The sequence below is a fragment of the Acomys russatus genome, chromosome 1 (assembly GCF_903995435.1).
Source record: "Acomys russatus chromosome 1, mAcoRus1.1, whole genome shotgun sequence".
NCBI lineage: Eukaryota > Metazoa > Chordata > Mammalia > Rodentia > Muridae > Acomys > Acomys russatus.
In genome coordinates this window covers 58,815,428-58,831,216 of record NC_067137.1, presented here as the reverse complement: position 1 = coordinate 58,831,216, position 15,789 = coordinate 58,815,428, and the positions used below count along the sequence as shown (strand labels likewise).

The 15,789-nt window shown below is 36.7% G+C and overlaps 1 protein-coding gene across 11 annotated transcripts in view; it reads left to right on the top strand.

Moving 5' to 3' along the window:
- Nova1 (NOVA alternative splicing regulator 1) overlaps window positions 1–15,789 on the top strand; it is a 127,256-nt gene that overhangs the window by 37,245 nt on the left and 74,222 nt on the right. The window lies entirely within an intron of this gene.

Below are 15,789 nucleotides of genomic sequence, written 5' to 3'. Positions count from 1 at the left end.
ATCCAGTGTAATTCCTGATATTCAGTGTCAACTCTAATGATTCTGTTCTTAAGATATATCTAAACTGTGTGATAATACTGATGTCTTAAGTCAGGTAGGTATGTGATATATTCCAGAAACATATAGTTTTAAATAGAATTCTAGAAGCATACTTTACAGTTTAACAGTTTTATCTCATAGCAATACTGAAGTAGTTATATCCACTAGTGTTTTGTTCTTTATGTATGTATGTGTCTGGGTGTATTTGTATGCTATATGTGTGGGTGTCCACAGAGGCCAGAAGAGTGTGCCAGATCCCCTGACACTGGAATTCAAGTGATTGTGACCTGCAAGACATGGGTGCTGGGAACCGACCTTCTGTCTTCTATAAGGGCAAGAAGCATTTGTCACTGCCGAGCCTTCCCTTCAGCCCCCGTTTTGTTTAGTTTGTGAGTTACAGCTTTGCTCTTCTGTCTGCACTGGCCTAAACTTATGTATAACCCATGCTGGCTACAAACTCTTAACCCTCCCGAGTCCACCTTCTACATTTTGGGATTACAGATATTCACCACCATTCCTGCTTCTATTGGACATACATTTACTTTTTCTTAAAAAAAAAAAAAAAAGTAAGAGTTGATGCTGCTCTTTATATATAGTAATAATGTTGGTATTACAGTTTTAATTTAATCTCCATAAATTTTCCTTATATACACTGTACATTCATAGAAGAAAGGCTTTGAAATCAAATAGGAATGCATCTGGGTTCCTCTTCTGTTCCTTAATATGCCTTTGATTTGAGGCAGCGTACTTGAACTCATATAGAACTGTTAGAACCTGTCAAAGAAACTGTATGTAGTGTATAAGGTATCAAGTGCAGACCAAACCTGATATGCTGACTGGCTTCAACATAAAGCAGCACGTGGTAACGAAATTATGTGGGTATTTGATTGTTGGCATTTACCTCATACAGCACTGCTTGAAGTTTTTTTTTTTTTTTTGTTCTTTTTTTTTCAAGAAATAGAAATTTCAGTTCATATATATAGTATTGTAATCAAATTTATTTACCATACCTTTTTAAAATATTAGCTCATCATTGCATGTTTTCTGCATGTGTGAATTTGAGGTTGAATATAGAATAGAAAACTGAGTGTTTTTTAAAGAACTCTGCATCCCGGTTGAATGTTCTGTACTTTCTCATCTTCTGGGATTACAGGAGGGAGGTGGGAAGCTGTTAAGTGGGGAGCTCGAAAATTCTTGCTGTCCACAGGCCACCTTTATCTTTATTTTTGGCTTGCAGACAAAATGCTGTACATTCAGTGTCAGTTATCCCTCTAAAAGTGGGAGCTTAAAAACAGGTACCATTCAGGAAGTGCTTTAGCTAGAAGCATTTTCAGAGAAGGAAAAGCCTGAGGAATTAGCATGTTCCAGAGAAAGCAGCAAACCATGCGTAGTAATGTGGTGAGACTGCAGACACACATTTGAGGATCTGGAGCAAGATTTGTGTTGAAATATGAACCCTGCTTCTGCCACTTAGCAGCTGCATGAAACTCAGAAGTTTATTTCATCTTTGCTTTGTGTTTTAAACATTCCATGTCTGCAACAGTGCCTACCCCGCAGACCTATCATGAGGATGAAGGTAGTACATGCATAGAGATCAAGCAGAGCCGTGCCTGGCCCATTGTCAGTGTGGTAGAACTGGTAGTTACTATATTGACATTGCTCTCAAGTACCGTATACTGAGAAACTTAGTTTAGTTTTGTTAGTTGTAACTCAGTGCTATAGACTGTAACATTATATAAACAAATCTATTAACAAGTTGGAATACAAAAGTCAAGGAACCCCGTGAACAAAGAGCCTTCCTCTGGTGTGGCTTTTTCAGAGTGCTAAAATGATAGGACATGACAAGAACAAAGCACAAAATCCACTCCCAGGATCATCTATCAATCCCTGAGATGCATTAGTACCTGCCTGAGCCTAGAGTCCTGGATTAATCACCTCTTGAGGTCTTACTTGAGTCCATATTTTTTTTGTAGTTTATTTCTTATTAATTTATTCAGATTACAACTCAGTTGTTATCCCATCACTTGTATACTCCCGTTCCTCGTTCCTCCCTCCCTTCCTCTTTCACCCTGTTCCCCTCGCCTAGGTCTATGACCAAGGGTGGCCTCCTCCCCCACTTTATGGTCATAGGATATCAATTTTTATCTTGGTAGCCTGCTTATTATTTCTCTGAGTGCCACCGGGGCTCCCCACCAAGGGGAGGTAGTCAAATATGGGGCACCAGAGTTCATATCATAGTTAGTCCCTGCTCTCCACCCAACTGTGGAGAATGCCCTGTCCATTGGCTAGATCCGAGTAGGGGTTCGATGTTTACTACTTGTAATGACCTTGGTTAGTGCAATAGTTTGAACAGACTCCCCAGGGCCCTGACACACCTGTTCTGGGGTTCTTCTTGTAGGTTTTTAAGCTCCTCTGGGTCCTTCTATTCCCCATCTCCTATATTTTTCTAACCAAGAGTCCCAGTGTGATGTCATCACATCTATCCCAATTTCTTGGTAAGTGAAGACTTCCATGGGGCATGCCTTTTGGGCTAGTGCCCGATTATAAGTGAGTATATACCATGTGAGTCTTTCTGCTTCTGAGTTAACTCACTCAGTATGATCATTTCTAGTGTCATCCATTTGTCCACAAATTTCAGATTTTCCTTGTGTTTTATAGCTGAGTAGTATTCTGTAGTGTAAATGTACCATAGTTTCTTTATCCATTCTTCAATTGAGGGACATTTAGGCTGTTTCCAGGTTCTGGCTATTATGAATAAGGCTGCTACGAACATGGTTGAGCATATGTCCCTGTTGTGTGGTGGAGCATCTTCTGGGTATATTCCAAGGAGTGGAATAGCTGGGTCTTGAGAAAGCCCTATTCCCAGTTTTCTGAGAAAGCGCCAGATAGCTTTCCAAAGTGGTTGTACAAGTTTGCATTCCCACCAGCAATGAGGGAGTGTTCCTCTTTTTGAGTCCATATCTTATACATCACTATGCCGATTTAAGTTTCCAAGTAAGTTTTGGTAGGACCATGCGGCCTAGAGCACACTGCTGATGATACACTTACATATGCACTGAAAAAGTATGTGAAACAAACAAGCTGTAGACACAATGGATTAATTGGTTTTATAAGTTAACCACTTAAAGATATGAAGTACTTTACTCTTAAACAGGAGATGATAATTGACTTAAGTTCTGTGTAGCATAACAAACTATTATATATTATATATTTTATATACAACAAATATAACATGCTATATATAATATGGTTTCTCTATATAAACATATCTATGTTTGTTTTATAAACTAGGCACGACAAGAGAACACCAAAATAACTAGCAAAGCATAATAATTATATGACAAATTATATATGAAGAGAGTCTTTCATGTATTTCATTCTACTGTGTTGACATGTGATGAGTCAAGTGTAGGCTGAGGTTCCCTATGATGAGGTGACGTGCAGAATGTATGCATTGTGATGTAATGTCACATCACAGTGAACTTTCTTCCTTGAGTTGAAATACTGGACAGTCTGAAAAGAGACGGCTACTGCATGACCAGCAGGTAGGCACTACACAGAGCGGGTATGTAGGACAAAAGTGATGATTCACATGCTCGGCAGGGCTCAGCAAGATGGAGTGGGGTGAGGTTTTGTCACTTTGCCTAGGATGGCATGCATTTTAACAGTTATCAGTTGTTTATTTCTAGAACTTGATTTTCTTTCTTTTACTATTTTTGGATTATGCCTGACTGTGTATAGGTTGGAACCTTTGAAAACAAAACTATGGATGCCAGGATAGTCAATATATTATATTTTTGGGAGAAGACTAAAAACTTACAAAGTAAAGTAATATATAGAATTTTTATTTATTTATTTTGGTTTTTGGAGAAACAGTTTCTGTATGTAGCCTTGGCTATCCTAGACTAGCTTTGTAAACCAGACTGGCCTCGAACTCAGCACTCCACCTGCCTCTGCCTCCACCTCCCAAGTGCTGGGATTAAAGGCATGCACATTTAGTTTACATTAGCTCCTGTTTTGGGGGAAAAAAATCCAGTTTCCAATATTTTTAAACTTAAGTTTTCAACAAAAAGCCTTTTGATATGTAGCATTCTGCTAATTTGAGTACAGTTTCACATATCTATATTATGCTAATAACATTTTATGGTTACATTCTTTAGATTCTGTAGATCCAGAGGTACTTCCTAGTGTCATGCCACATTCAGATGATTTATAAAGCTAACAATAGGATCCCAAGTGTCAGGATCTCTAAAACTAATATGGCAGGGATCTCCTGCACTGCTTACTAATCATCTCACTTTGCCTCTCTGCACTATTTTCTCTTCTATAAAATGTGACTAAAGGGAAGTTCGTTTTTAAAGTTTTTATAAGAGTTTGTAGTAAACAAAATACACTTGCTGTTTTTATTTCTATTTTATCATTAATTTCAGATTTTTTAAACTTCTAATTGGTTTCATTAATTAGTTATTTGTAAAGCTGACCATTCTACCTTTTGTTCTAATAGTTTCTTTGACCCTTGTTTTGCTTATATGTGAAGTATTCCAGATTATGCCTGTTTTACAGAACGTGTCAACTGAAATGAAGTGTGTACATAAAGCAGTCAGCATATTCTGACAGCAGTGGACGATGTTTCTCCTGTCCTTGCTAGAACGGGGAGCAGGGCCAAAATTGAATTCCAGTTCTGTGCACTTGTCAGTATAGGCAGCTTGCTCAGCCTCCCAACTCTCATGCAGGAAAGAAACATAAAACAAAAAATGCAGTGCTAATGTTTCTGCATGTATTAGACACAACTGTTACCTTTCCATGCAAGTAGAAGTAGTTGCAGATGTAATTAAGGTAGGAAAGCAGGGGAAGGAAACCGGAGGGAATGGAGAAGAGCAGACATAGGAAGAAGAAGAAGAAGGGATAGACCTGGGGTAGTTAAAAGAACGTAATAGAAAGTTCAGGTGCCATGATAATTGCAATTCCAATAAGATAAGGAATGACACCCAATAACTTAATAAATATGGATAATTAAAACTATCTTTTGATAGTTGTTTTAAAAGGGCCTTATCTCTTGATGGTGTTTGTTTCACCTTACTTGTCAGATTTTCTTAAGTGGTTTTCTACTCATGAGGCATAATTGAGATGTTTGTAAGTTAAAATTGATACATTGACAGTAATCTTGTATTTATGGTGTAGGTGAATAATTAATCAAATTTACTTTCTTAAATTATCTTTGTAATTTAAATAATAGAGAACCTATAAGTTTTTGATAATGTTAGGATTCTTCTCTTTGTTTTTAACATTTATTCTTAAGGTTTACATATTAAAAAACAAAACTTTTATTTTGAATGAAATGTTTCAGCAAAGCACTTGAAATAAAAAAATGAATTTATTTTTATTTGCGTAGCACTAGTCAACAATAAATTCTGCTCAATAATGTATGGCTTTTCAATAATAATAATAACAACAACAACAACAACAACAATAATAATGAATACTATCTATTTTGTACAATGTTACGTTTCTTCACTAAATGCAGAAGTGTATTGCTTTACTGCTGTGAATATAATTTCTGAGTCTAGGTGGTACACTGTCAGCACAGTGAAGCAGGAAATTATTCTCCTGTGTCAGCTACTGCAGTTAAAGTACAGAAAGGTTTGTGGTAAGATATAATTCTCTACTCACAAATCTCATATGCTATGCAAATAGGTTTTATAACCAAGAGAGTTTTAAGTGTTTACACACACACACACACACACACACACACACACACACACACACACACACACGTTTTCCGGCTCTTGATTCTGTTGTACTTCCGCTAAGTACTTTGAATATATTCTTTTTGAACATTTCTTTTACCATTTGAGATTATAATATAGTTACATCATTTCCTTTCGCCTCCCTACTTCCACCCCCCCCACACACACACATAGCCTCCTTGCTTTATTTGAAGAACATATGTATATACATATATTCTTAAATACATGCGTACAGCCTGCTTAGTCTGTGTGATGTTACCTGTACAGATGTTTTTAGCGCTCAGCACTGGGTTAGCAAGTGGGTGTGTTCTTCCCTGGGAGAGGCAATTTCTTCCACTACCAGAATTTCTGAGTTGCCTGTAGATTTTTGTGTAGGGTTGCAGCGTCATCAGCTTTCCCTTATCTACTTTACTATGTTTATGTTGTCATTGTTCAGATCATGTTCAGATAGTTAGTGAGTCTTTATGGGTGTAGCTTCTGACGTTACCAGGAGACATAGTCTCACAACAGACGTCCTGTTTTTCTGGCTCTTACTCCTTTTGGCCCCACTTCAGCGATCTGCTTGAAACTTAGGTATAGGAGTTACATTATAGATGTATATTCAGTGTGACTGGGCCCTACAACTCTGCATTGTGGTTGGTTGAGGTTTTCTCTAACAGTCTTCATCTGTTACAAAGAGAACTTGCTGTGATAAGGGGTAAAGGCTATACATGCTTGTAGGTGTAAGGGCAAATATATATAGTATAGTTGAGGGTTATACCTGTTTAGTTACGTTTTGGTTGTAGGTTCTCCAGCATCCATGAACTCACTAGCCTCTGGAAAGTTATAGTCATCTAGGTTTTCAGTACCAGGAATGATTTTTCTCTTACAAGTTGGTTACTGCCAAGGTGTATGTGCTTCTACTGCGTACTTTAGATTACTATGCCATGCTTGGTCACTGATGTGGCTTATTAGCATCATAGCTGGATAGGACTGTTGATTGCTTCCCTCCTTAGGAAGCTTGCATGGTATCTTCTGGTACGAAGAAAGCTAGTCGTCAGGTAGGAGGCATTTACATAGTTCTAGCCCCGGCCCCTTTGAGCCCCATGCATAGTGTCTTCAGCAATAAGGATTTATGTTCTACCTCTGAGGTGCAACCAAGGAAAACAGCAGTAGCTATTATAACTGAATTAAATCACAAGTGAACAAATGAGGAAAAACAACAGAGATCTAATTATTGCCTCAATATGTGTGTATTTTCGCATCTGTACGTGTGTTTGTGTGTATGTGTGATTGTCTGTCCACACATATATATATACAGATTAATGCATGTATGATTTATTCATTTATTTATATATGTTTATATGTATTTAGTTATATGAAACTAGGGCAATAGGTGAAAATTGTTTTATGGTTTATGTATGTTCTACAACAGTGTTACTCTAATAAGATTTTTATATAAAATCTTACACTTTTTTGTCTAGGCTTCTCATCAAATGCTAAAAATTAGAAGAAATATCAAATTAAGCAACTTTACTATTCAACCTAGATTTTCTGTGAATGGGGAAGTGCTGTTGCTTCTGGAATTTTATCAACCAAAACCTCAGGAAGGTGCAAATTCTGTTTTGCTTAATAGTTGCTACTGTCTTTATGTGGCTGTAGACAAAGAGCAGAATCATGTTTCCTTATTCATTAGAGGCTTCACATTCCTAAACAGTGACTTTAATGCTACATTTTAGGTTCCTTGCAGCTCAAATTTTCTTATTCATTTTCATGTAAGAAAATTATGAAGATAAATTATTATTAAATGTGATGTTTTAAAGGCATCTTAGGACATGCTTAAAGAGAAGGCATGGTCCTAGGGTTATGGCAAAAATTATTTTTAGTTTATGATAAATGATAATTTGGGTATTTTATATGTCTTAAATACTAATTTTTTTCCTTTTTGAGATTATAGTTAAATTTTATCATGTCTTCTTTCCATTTTCTCCCCTCAAACCCTCCCATATACCATGCCCCTCTTCTTCAAATTCATACCCCTTTTTAAAAAAATTATTATTGCATATAAACTGTTAAGTCCATATAATGTTACCTGTATGTATGTTTTCAGACTGACCATTTATTATTGGATAACTAGTTGGTATACTCTTCCCTAGGAAGGCCACCTCTCCTGTTCCCAACATTCCTTAGTTGTAGGTAGTTCTTTGCAAACTTGAGGCTTTGTATGCTTTTTCCCAGTGAGTTTGGTGTGTTCATTTATGTTGTCCTTGTTCACCTCACATTTGGGCAGTCATGTGAATGATATTCATGGTGAAACCTCTGATATTAATAGGAGAAACATCCCAGAAAAATCCCTGATCCTCTGGCTCTAACAATCTTTCTGCCTCCTTTTCTGCAATGTTCTGTGAGCCTTAAATGCTTGAGTGTTTGTAGATGTTTCCATTAGGACTAGGCTCCTCAACTCTGCATTTTGATTGATTGTAGTTTTCTGTAGTAGTCTCTATCTGTTACAAAGAGAAGTTTCCTTGACAAAAGGATAAAGTGTAAGGGTACCGGACAAATGTTTATAGATTGTTGTTAGAGATTACCCTGGTTGAGCAAATTAGTGTTTATACAGTCTCCTCCAACACCCATGACCTCATTTGTCCTGGGTAGTTAGGTAGTTTCCAGTATGGGGCGTAGTCTCCCTTTTGTTTTTTTTTCAAATTCTTTTTTTTTTATTAATTTATTCATATTACATCTCAATTGTTAGCCCATCCCTTGTTAGTCTCCCTTTTGTTGTACGGATCTTACCATCAGCGAGCTCCACTTTACCTCTACAACTTTTATTCTATACACATTATTTTGATCATGTTCTTGTGCCCACTCAACTTCAAATTCTATCTCTCAAAATATATAAACAAATGATAGATAAATGAGTAAAGCCAAATAACAAAACAAACAAAAAAACCTAATAAGACAAAAATGGCAAACCAAAAATGAAATAACAAGCTCTCCAAAATCCATAATCTGTTTTGTGATGGCCCACTACTCCTAGGCATGAGGTCTGCCCTGGAGTGTGGTTGAATACTAAATGACATTTTACTGAAGAAAACTGATTTTCCCTTTGCTAGTGGATTGTTTATATCATTGTAGATTTGATAGCTACTGTTGTAAAGGTATGGGCTATTAAAATTGTAAACGTAGCTGAGGAATATCAGCTGGGAATACTGAAGATTCAGGTGCAGAAGAGTTTGAAAAGAATCTATACAAAATAAAAATAATTTTTAAAGACTTCTTTAAGGTAGAAAACTGTATCAGATCAGTTGTAGTCTTACTTACCATGTAAATTGCTATACATAAAGTATAGCTTAAAAAGGAAATTAAGAACCAATCCGTTACAGTGTATTTCCTATGATTCCTTTCAGTCTTAACACTGGAAACTAGTATTGTCATCATTGACACTTAGATTTTTTTTTTTTCAGCCAGCTCTAAGATTTTCTTTTATTATTTTAAATTTCTGTTGGTGCCTAGATTTTGGCAGTGAAATTAGTTCACAAATTTTCTTACTTGTTCTTATCACACCACAGTAATTGTGACAAACCAAGTCATAACTATTTGACCCGCAGAGTTATAGAGACGAGGCAGATAAAACACAAAATATAAAATACAACAACATGGTCAGCTGACATCTCATTCTGAGAATGAAAGTCTACATCTTCAGACTTTTTCTTCAATTGTCCTTTTTAGAGCAGGAGTCAGCATCCTGATGTGCACCTGTACCAGGGGACACTTAGATTTTTTAATTTCATTTTTATTTTTATAATTTTTTAAAATCTCTTGATAGACTAGAACAACCATTTTTTTTGAGATTATAATTACTACATTTCTCTTCTCTTTTCTCCTTCCCAACCATCCTATACTGCTCTTCCAATTCTCTTTCAAATCCATGCCCTCTTTTATTTTGTTATTGCATGCATGTATGAATATGCATATAAATAACTTTTCTAAATAAAACCTGCTCAGTCCATATAATGTTAACTTTTATAGATTCTTTCAGAGCTGACCATTTGGAACTAGACAACCAACTGATATGCTCTTCCCTAGAAATCCTGAGGTTTGAAAGAGCTACAAGGAATCTATGAACTATTTGACCAAAAATAAAAACTTACCTATATTACATATAATCCTTTGTATAAATAATCATAAATAGTTTTAATGAACTTTTCTCATCTGTGTTGATGGTACTTCCCTCAAGAGCCAAAGACCACCTAACAGAAATCCCAGTACCAGCCATAAGATGTCCTCTTTTGAGTTGTTTGTCAGAGTTGTTCAAGAGACTCCTAAGGCATGCATTCTTTTGCTGTTTCCCTTGTTTGATCCCAGAGGTAGAAAGTAAGTCCCTGTTGTTGAAGAAACTTGTATTTCAGAAACAGGCCCAGAAACCTCTGAGTAGGCACTGGCCTGATGCCTCTTCCCAGAGGACTAGTTTTCATGATACCAAAAGGTATCATCATGCAAGCTTTCAAAGGAGAAAGGAAACCATCAGTCCTACCCAGCCATGATGCCTGTGAACCACTTCAATAACCATCATGGCATGCCATCCTTGATGGTGCAGTAGTGACTCTCATACTTTGTCAGTAACCAACAGTTCTCTTACACAAGAGGGAAAACACGCCTAGAGCATGAAACCTAGTTACCAATTCAGTGTTATTGAAGCCTTGGTTAGTGGAGGAGAATCTACAACCTCCATTTTATTCAACCAGCATAGCCCCTTACAACAGTCAATAAACATTTATCCTTATACACACAGATAAGGGTAATCTCTATCCTTCAGCAAGGAATCCTCTCTTTGCAAAAGACAGAGACTACTACAAAACCCACAACCAATCAAATAGAGTTGTATCGTGATCCTAGTCCCAGTGGATACATCTACAAAACAGTGGAGCATCAGAGGCTCGAGGACCATTGTGGGAGTTGTAGGATGGGGTGGTTGTAAGGAACAGAGCATCAGGAAGATTGCTGTGAGCCTGTATCCTCATAATGTCAGAAGCCACATCCATAAAGACTCACCCATGTGAATGTCCAAATGTGAGCTGAGCAAAGATAACAAACATAGACATGCCAAAATGGACTGAGAAAAGCCATGAGCCCTCCATCCCAAACAAGACTATAGGCAGCAGGGGGGAGCTGGGGATGGTCTACTTTTTCTTCTTATAGAGTAGTTTGAGATACATACAAACTTTGGGGAAAAGCCCAGAATAGTGGATTTGCTCCAGCCTCTTCATCTGTTCCCTTGGTCCTAAGTTTTGCAGCCTGTCGTGCAGCTAGATGGGCCGACTGTGATGTGGTTAAGTAAAGTCCATGGCTTAGGACTCCCTCTTTCTGTTGTATATTCAGTGTATGCAAGCATAAAATGAATACTCAACTCCACCACGACTTCTTGTTTCAGGTTTGCATTTTCTGCTACTATTTATTAAGATTACCCTCTGACTTTTAAAGGCATACTGGTTAATTTCTTTTATGACTGGGTTGTATGCCAATCGTGTATGGGACTACATTCTATTAAGGAACAGTTGTATTTACAAGTTGAGACAATTAAGAGTAAACCTGATGTGGACTTTTGGTGTAAGTTGTCATATAAGCTTTAAGCTGTGTTTTGTAACTAACAATGAATATAATTGCTATATCATAACAGTATGTTCCTTCAAAGCAGACAGAGACACTGAGGCATGTAATTTTGGTACTTGGAATACTGGGGCAGGACAACAGCAATAAATTTGAGGCTAGCCCAGGCTGCATATTGAGTTTCAGGACAACCTGAACTATAGAATAAGACCATATTAAATAGACAAACAAACAAACAAACAAACAAACAACAAAACCCTATGCTTACTTTGCAATAAGTTGTCCAACTGTTTTCCAAACTGGCTGAATTATTTTGTATTCCCACCATCAGTAAACAAGTTTTCCGTATTGCTCTGTATCTTTGCCAAGTGTCAGATATCATTGGTGCTATGGGTTGTAGCCATTTAAGTGGATGTGTAGTGGGACCCATTGTAGTTTTAGTTACAGTTCCCTAATGAGATACTGATCCAGATTGAGTCCTTTCCTTCCGTTCATCTGTGGGAAGGCCTGATTTCCTCTACTTTGGTGATCTAAGTTAGCAGTGGTTCTTATCCACTGTGATTGTTGCCCTTACGAAAGGGAAATTTGCATATAAAGATAGAGGTGTAGAGAAAATGCCATGCGGACTTGAAGACTGTGGTCTCTTACCACACAGAAAATTCCTAGAAGGAATCATTCTCCAACACTTAAGATTCCAGCTTTTAACCTCAGAATACCAACAGGAACAGTTCTATTATGTGAGCCATCAATGGCTTATTTCTACTGTTTTGTTTTGTTTTGCTGATGAGCTCTCTGTTCAAATATTTTGCCTATTTTAGTTTGGTTGTCTTCTAATTGTTAGATTTTCCAAGCTTTTTTCATATTTTAGGTATTAGTCCCTCAATAAGATGCATTTTATAGGTATTTTCTCACCATCTATGATTAATCCTTTCATGCTTCTAGTGTTTCCCAGAGTTGAGTTGTCTTTACATAGTTCAGCAGGTCAGTTTCCCTTAATAAGAATTGCATTGTATCTAAAAAATCATTGTCAATCCCATGATCACCTAAATTTTCTCCTTTGTTTTCTTATGTAGTCTTAGAAGTAACAATGTCTTGTGTGGTCTTAGAAGTAACTTAGTCTTTGATTTATTTTGAGTTAATGTTTTGTGAAAGGTTTATGGTCTATATCTGGATTGACTTGTTAAAAGACTCATTCACTAAAATACTTTTATTATTTTGTGAAAAATAGTTGATTACGTTTATGTTGGTTTACTTTGGTCACTTCTGTTTTGTTCTGTTGATCAATTTGCCTCTTTTTAAACAGTACCACACTGGCTTTATCACTGTAACTTTATAGATGTCTTCAAGTGGGAGAACCTCAGTCTTTTGACCTCATTCTTTTCCTTGGTTTTATGTTCACTTATTATATCTTTTGACATTTAATTAATTGATATCTCTACTATAACTTGCTGGGATTTTGTTTTGAGTTGCCCTGAATTTTCAGAAGAGTTTAGTGAGGCCTGGCCTCTTACCAGATATGTATTCCTATCCAACTGCATGGACTACATGCCACTCATTCACTTAGGTCTATTGATATCTTTCATCATACATTGTAGTAGTCTTCTTGTAGGTTATGATTTTTTAAAAAATATTTTTAGTTGATTGCTGCTTTAGACAGAAATCTGGAAGAGTAGGGCCTAAAAAGGGATGGACTAAAGTATCATGCAATAGGAGTCAACTTTATTCAGAGCATCAGGCAGTTTATACTCTGAGGGTTAAAAAGAGTCACTTTCCAGAGTAGCATATACAATCACAAGGACAAGGGACACTTGCCAAAAATATGTCTTTTCCATAGAGTCCTAAGAATAACAGTAGCTGAAGTAAGCTCACTGCTATCTGCTACACCTGGGTAGAGGTAGAGCACAAAAACACATTTCAAGAACAATTTTGATTTTTGAAGAAACTGAGGCCACAGGATTCTTGCCTTCTTTATTTGAAGTTTCTTACAAGCACTGAGAATTCTCACAGGACTTCATGTTTGGACCCTGTTCCCATAGTCTTATACAAGTGTATTTTAATTATTTAGTGTCAAAGTGACTGAATTTTATACAGGAATAGGAAATGGTAAAATAATTTTACAGCTTCTAAAATTTGTAATTATAAATTATCTTAGTAGCCAATATTGCTTTTTACTTCTCATGAGTGCTTGAGATGATTTGTGTTGAATGTATGTGTACTGATTTAGGATTACAAATGATTGTAAAATGAGTCAGGGTTAGTCTAACAGTTACAAGTATCAATATAATGTTCCTGTATCCTTGAAAAGTGTGACATTTAAACAAGGATAAGGTCATTTATAATTTAGTTATGTAAAATGCTGATGCCTTTATTTAAAACGAGCTACCTGAGTTTTTGAAAATCCTCCTTCAAATATTAATTAAATGTTAAATGCTCAGAAAATGTGGAAGATATTTTGTTATTAAATTATCAGAACATTCTCTGAAATTGTTTCAGCCTTCATCAATGCAAATATCAAGTGTTCATTAGGAACAAGAAATCTGAATTTTGTTTTTCTTATTCCAAAACATTTTTTATCTATAGTCTTCTGAGTTGATATTTTCAAGAATTTTAATTTTTAGGTTTCCTATTTTGTTCATAGATGGAACCCAAGGCCATGGCTATACTATACAGATGCTCTACCCCTGAGCTACATCTTTGGCCTTTTACTTTTTAGTTTTCTATAAACCAAAATATTCTCCACAAAATCTGCAAAATATTTGCATTTATATAATATTAATCACTTAGTATTCCTGATAAAAGTTTTTTTTCTTTACAGATTTTTAATTATTACCACAATTTATTCTAAAGACTTTCTTGTTCCTAAAATTCCATATATTTATTGTGTGGACATGTGCTTGTCATGGCATGTACTATGTATATGTCAGAGGTCACCTTGCAGGATTTGGTTATTCACCATATGCTCTTGAACCTCTAACTCAGGCCATCTTCCCTCCACCTTAAGTGCCTTGACCCGCTGAGCCTTCTCTTTGTCCCACACTTTCTTAATCTTTATATGAAGAAAAACTTAAAGAAAATTCTTATATACCTCAAATTGTTGGCTGTTACTAAGAATAAGTAATAAGGTAATGATGATATTTGGCCTGCTACCCATTTATATGCCTGGAAAATGACTAGCGAGAGTAACTTGCTAGTTCCTTGTTTTTGTTTGTTTGTTTTTTAACATGGTATAACATGGGGAGAGGAGGAAAGGGGCACCCCAGGGGGATAGAGAGAAAGAAAGAGAGCTTAAGAGTAAGAGCTAGTACCTTGATAACCACTTTATAAACAGTATTGGCTGAGGTAAGGAATTGCAAGGGAATACAAACTGGGTATTTGTTTTTTGGAATGAGCTTTTGTGTTGACTGAGCACACCAGTGTTTATTGGATACTTTACTGTGGAGACTTCAGAAGGTCTGTGTAATCTATCCAGTTTGAATTTTAATCTCATAGTCAGTTTATACCATCTTCTCTTTGTTGCTTAGTGCTGTTTAGGTGTAGACTGTCCAGAGATGTGGCAGCAGAGGAGGTTGGCATGTAACTGTTCACTCTGCTTGCTTCTGTGAGTAGAGAATAGTTTAACTCATTACTGTTTCGACCCCTGTACTGGTGAATGAATGACACGAGGTGCAGGGAAAAGGCTTGCTTATTTGAGATCTATGCTGTTCCTTTCCTTCAGTCTCTGTTCGTGCTTTGCACTTGATTAGTTCCCCAGCAATCTATGTAGCCTGAGAAACAATTACTAGCTCTACTTGAGTATCTTCATATATCACTGTACGTGTCAGTTGGGTCATAGGGCTACCTCCTATACAGAGAGAGAGAGAGAGAGAGAGAGAGAGAGAGAGACGCGAGAGGCGAGAGAGAGCGAGAGAGAGAGACGAGAGAGAGAGAGAGAGAGAGAGAGAGAGAGAGAGAGAGAGAGAGAGAGAGAGAGAGAGAGAGAGGAGAAGAGGAGAATCTGCAGTAAGAGTTGCTGAGGAAGGGTCACTTATGGAAGCTATGAAAGGCCATGTCTCTTTGCTAGAAAGTCCTACCTTATCCCATCACAACGTTTTGCTCTTCTTGCTTTAAGTTACATTTTCGCTGGGTGTGTCCCAGGAAGTGTATTCTACCACCTAATCAAGCTTAATCTTTAACCTGCTTGCAGGGATTTTATGCCAGGTAGTTTGGTCACTGAATTTGAAATACCATGTTTCCATGATCTTCTCTGAGAACCCAGTCAGCAGTATGTTTGTTATCCTATTTCCATAACTTGGCTTTGTTTTGGATTTATATACTTTATCTAAGCATTGACTGCATTTTATGCATAATGGCTTCATATTTCTTCTATTAGCATATACTTTTCAAGGCAGTTGACCCTTCGGTTGACTGCTTTACCCAG